This window comes from Chondrus crispus, genomic scaffold (genome assembly GCF_000350225.1).
Source record: "Chondrus crispus Stackhouse genomic scaffold, scaffold_7, whole genome shotgun sequence".
NCBI classification, from domain to species: domain Eukaryota; phylum Rhodophyta; class Florideophyceae; order Gigartinales; family Gigartinaceae; genus Chondrus; species Chondrus crispus.
The window spans coordinates 221,135-226,552 of record NW_005178734.1 but is presented as its reverse complement, the minus strand read 5'-3'; positions in this window follow the sequence as shown (position 1 = coordinate 226,552).

The window sequence follows — 5,418 nt, the reverse complement described above, 5'->3', positions numbered from 1 at the left end:
GACTTGCTCTTCACCGCCACCGGCGCGGATGTCGCCGCTGACTGAACCGCTGGTTTGCAAGTACGTATCACTGTCGCTGCCAAGGTCGATGTCGCCGTCAACCTTCGTACCACCGCGCAACGTGACTGTGTCGTCGCCAGAGCCGGTGCGGATGTCTCCAGTGATTTCCGTCGACACGATGTCAAAACCCCAGGACACAGTAAAGAGCAGCCTTATGGTGCGTCTTGAGAGGGAGTGGGGAACGCGGGGGGGAGTACACGTGGAGGGGTGGGTCTGTAGGAGGCGGATTACAGGGCGGTGCGTATCGCGCGGTATGAGAGGAGGGTGGAAGAGTGAGTACGTGTTCGGCAAGCAGGGAGCACTGCAGACTGTTTACAGAAGTAAGACAGCGGTGTGCGTACTGTTGTCATGTTGTTGTGCCCGATAAACATGAGCACAGTCCACAGTCTGTGGACTGTATGCAAACCTGTTGTGCACAGTATCCCTATGCGTTCCCGCGATCGGGATTGCGCTTTTCTAATCTAGATCTATAGTATACAAAAGGGGTTGCAGTTATCGGGGGTTGCAGTTGTCGCGAGCTGACTGTAATCACTCCGCCGTTCAGACAAACGGAAGAATGGGAGGGGGCAGGAAGGGAAAAAACACAAGAGAGTAAATCGGGCGTCCAGCTCGCTATCTGTGTCCCCTCAGACCTTACTCCTCCGCACTGTCATGTCCGAGAAGGTAGAAAATGGTCTATAAAGGGCAATTGGTGCCTTGATTGTTTGCGACATTAGCTAAGTGAACCCATTGTTCTACCTTTGTCGGTGCTAAACTGCGAGATTGCCATCGGCAGCGAAGTGAGGCGGGTCGAAGAGTGCTAAATGCCAACTGCAACTCACTGTGGGAGAACGATGAATGATACTAGTTGGTAGCTGCAGTCGTCTTGTGCAGGGACGGGGAAAGGAGTTGCGAGAGAGGAAAGGGTGGCGTCACTTCGAGGGAGACGTTTTGAGACTTAACGCCGGCACTAGCGGAGGGTAGCAAGATGTCCCGGAGGCTCGGTGGGGATACGGCCCTCGGACTTTGTGATCACCGGATTTCCCAAAGGCGCGTCTGCTCGGATAACTTGCCATTTTCCCCCAAATTTTGTGTTGCAGTAATCATCTTTCACATACTGTACAATGTTGAAATTTACCTAAATTTTGAAGTATATTTTGGTTGGAACAGCAGGTGACATTTGACCTAGTCTACCTTGACCTGGTGCTGACACTAGAAACAGGTCAAGCTTGCAGAGTTCCCTTCCCAAACTTGACACTGCTGGAAAGAAATGGCAAGTGATTGGCAAGCCATCGACAGGAGCAAGTGTTTGCGCGAGCACCGAGAATCATAGGTTACAGTGCAGCATGTTACATCACTGTAGGATACTGCAGAAGACTACGGGTTCCCGAGCTAGTCTTCTGGGTCTTAGAAGACTAGCTCTCGGCCATCTTCACGGCATCTTCACCAGGCTGGTCCCGCATACTCTATGTTCCATATAAATCTTCCGCTCTCGAAAATCCCAGCGATAGGCAAATGGTCGCAATGACAAGATCATGGAAAGTGGCGCAATATTCACGGCAGTCCTCCACACGGGGAAACGGGGGGGACACCGCATCTCCAGCTAAGTTCACGACGAAAGAGTTTTTACTAGATCGCCCCCGGCCTGGTCGGGAAAGCTTACTTCAATGCCCGCCGCGTAAACAATTGGCAGACCGAATTGTCAACAGGCTGAAAGCGAGAGTGAGGGAGAAAATGGATGAGGCAAGATCAGAGCTGAAAAGAGTGAGTGATTCTTTCCAATATGTACACGGACAGCGGAGCAGTATGATACTTTTCGCGGCAAATAAAAGAAATACGTTAGCTTTCTTGTCTGTACATGACTAGAGGGAGCTGGGCTAATGCTCTCGACTTTTGACCTAATGCGTCTGATCGCATGTGCATGTCAAAACATAAAACAAAACTCAACTGGTCAACTCGGCGCTCAATTATGACTCAGCAACATCTGGCGTCCCATCCGGTTTGCTGTCCACTTCTGTTGATTCTTCCGCTGATTGATCTTGAGATTTCTCGGGGGATTCCTCGGGCGCCGCCGTCGCCTCCGCCTCTACTGAAGGCTTTGGTGTGGGGGGCTGAGCATTAGGATTGTCAGTGAGTGGCACTTCGGCAGATTGCCTCTTATTCAGCCACGTCCGTCTCTTCTGAAATGTCTTCCACGTTGCCTTAGTCGGAAACGGGGCGTGATTGAGCGGCCTGTCATGGTCCTCTCTGCGCGCAGAATAGGAGCAAAAGCCGAACGGCGATGTGTTTGGAATAACGGCAAAGTCAAAGTAGACGACCTTGGCGTCGAGAAAGCCGTTGTTCGGCTTTGTATCGACGTCATTGAAGTAGCCGTAGCGGATGGAGAACTTGTACTCGCCGCAAGTGAAGTTGACAGGGTGGTCGGAGTAAATGGAGTGCTCGAAGTGCCATTGGGGAGGGTAATGGTCGGTATTTCCGATAGGGACGAAGACGAGGAGGGGGGCGTCGCTGCGGCACTTACGCCCGTTCACGGCGAGATCCGAGGAGCGCAGGCCAATTTGATGGGCGCGCAAGCCCTCGAGGAAGCGGGCGCGGCCGGTGAAGGTGAAGGACGGCGGACACATACTAGCGGCGTATACGGCCGACGGGCCGTAGAGCGAGATGGCTGAGACGTCATGCGGGTTGTAGACAGAGGGCGGGGCGGCGAAGACGAGGGGGAGCAGGAGAAGGAAGGCAGAGGCGTGGGTGAGGGACGCCATGGCTGGGGCTTGTCGGGGAATGTGCGGGACGGACCGGTGAGCGGGAATGCCAGGGGCGGGGTGGGGCGGGGGTGGGGGGGATGATGACTCGAGCAGTGGGGGTGATGTGCCGGCGAGCGAGAATTTGTAGGGGGAGGGAAGACAGGTAGAGTATCAGTTTGTGAAGCGCGAGGCGAATGGGAGAGTGTACAAATGATCGATGTGCAGACTCGTGTGATTGCGTCTGGAGCATAATCCGGGTAGCGGGCTCCACGTGGCGCGTGTGAGGAGGCGATTTTGCGGGGCGTCGGCGAAACGACAATTGATAGTTGAAAATTAAAGGGCGGGCAGAGGATATCTACGTGGAGCACGCGATTCATCGCAAAACGCCGAGATCCGCCCATCCGCCCATCCGCCCAACCGTATACACATGCCATGCCGTCGTAGAAAGTAAGGCGGGATGCCCAATAGAAAGCCGGATCCGAGAGAAAAGCAGGCGGATTAGTCCTATTTCAAGCTATACAGTACTTGTACTTGTTTAGCAGACCTGGCCACAAGACAAAAGCGAGAAATGCGCTTATTTTTGCGATCATCCTATGTGTTCCGGACTGTCTGCAATTTTTTTTTCAATTGTTTTGAAGGAGAGCGGCCCTCGGCGAGACACGAGGGGGGGCTTGTCCCCTTTCGGAAACCGCCATAGTTTCCCCCCACTGTCGACTACTGTACCGCACTGTCAACCACTGCACACAGTCCCCCCCCGCGTCCAATCGGGGCCCCTGGATATACCCTTCCACTGCCGATCCTGTCTCTGCTGTCGAAGCCGGTGTTTCGGGGCGCCAACCACGTGAGCGCCTTCCTAGGCCGGCATCGCTGCCGTCACTCATCCGGGCGTCCCTTCCCCTCTCCCGCCCTTTGCATGCTCATTTCCCATTCAGGCTACCGTATCGCAATCATTGTTCGTTTTCTCACAGCCACGTTTCTTTCCCTTCTTAAGAAACCTTGACGTGGCGATTCGCTTGTTGCTGCTCTTCTTTTACAGGAGCCTGGAACACTTATTCTCTTTCCGGCAGCGGGGTAAACCGTACACGCGGTCTTGTATCCCTTGCAAAATCAATACTGTACTTTCTGCCTTCACTGCGCAGTTTCTCAAACATTTGATGTGCAGTTCCTTGATTCCGGCGATTATCATGCAACAGTAGCACGGCACGACTCCAGTGCGTCCTTCACGGCCCAGCTGCACGACTCTCTAGCTCTGTATTTTTAAACGTTTGTACAGTTCGGTACAGCGCGGTATTCTATCTACAGTATCGCCAATGAAAAGTGCACCCTGGCTCCAAAAACACCGGGCCCGCAGCAAGGAAACGGAAATTTTATAACATCGATGCCGCCTCTCTACTGTACTGCTGTACTGCACATGTATCCATCCGTGCAGAGATCGCGGCAACAGTGCGTCGCACGGCTTAATTGTACACGTGTTGAGCGAGAAAGAACGCACAGAGGAGAGAAACGCCACAAAGGGAGATGGCCCTTCAGGGCATTCCCGCGGAAATGCTCCGATCTGAAGTTGTCAGGAAAGCGCCGTCTATTTCTGTGCACGGCTATTGCTTGCCACAATGCCAGCGAGGACGTCCAGGGCAAAAATAGTGGATGCAAGCCGCGAATATAAACACGTAACAAGTCTGTTGTCGAGGGTACATTTCCGTAGAGTACCTTACACACGTTCTGCCGATGGTCTTTGCGTTCTGCGATGCGCTGAGCAAAAGACTGGTCAAGTAGATTCGGACGCCGCATTTTTGTCAAAACACCTTCGTCGACGCAGGCAGTTGCGTCAATCGGGACGGATCACGTTTGTGGTTCGTAGCCGGTCAGAGTCGCTGCGCTCGCACGGCACTCAAGTTGAAACACGTCACCCAACTCTTCCCTATTCTCTTCCACTCGCTTGCTACCGCTCCAATGGTATCCACATTATTAAAGCCACTCGTGGAATGCTAACAGTAAGTCGTGCTGTGTGTGCTGCGTGCTCTACCACATGACGCAAATTGCGCTTTTAGCCTGGACTGCAGAAGTTATCGCCAAACTGCTTCCGCCTCCTCTCGTCAATACTACGTCGAGATGGGCGCAATAAGGGAGATGTGTGAATGGGACGCAACAACGGAGATGTGAGAATGGGACGCAATAAAGGACATGCGTGAATGAGACGCAATAAATGTCACTGAATATCGCGAGGCCGCGGCCAGTAGACGAGAGGTCAAACTCTCGCGAGGGACGGCTGGCCGGAAAGGGAGTGGGCGTCTGGGAAAGAGAGGTAGAAAGGGAATCAGGGCGGAATGAGCACACGCGGAAAGGGAAAAGCCGAAAGTAGCCTTTTCACTTTAGTATTGTGTCCCTCTTACCCCCGCGCGTCCGGTTACAGGACGGTTGGACAGAGCTAAATACAAAGCGGGGAACAGGCGGCGTCGGGGGGCTTGCAGAAGTCCGCCGGCGTAAGTGTGACACGTGTGCCAACGTGCAGACAGAGGAGCAAGTATATTGACACTCCCCCCTGTCACACGATGCCGATGCCCGCTTAGCGATAGTCTGGTCCAGTACGGGTAGGCGATTGTGCGTGAAAAAAGCAGGGTGGTCCATATTTGGTCCGTGC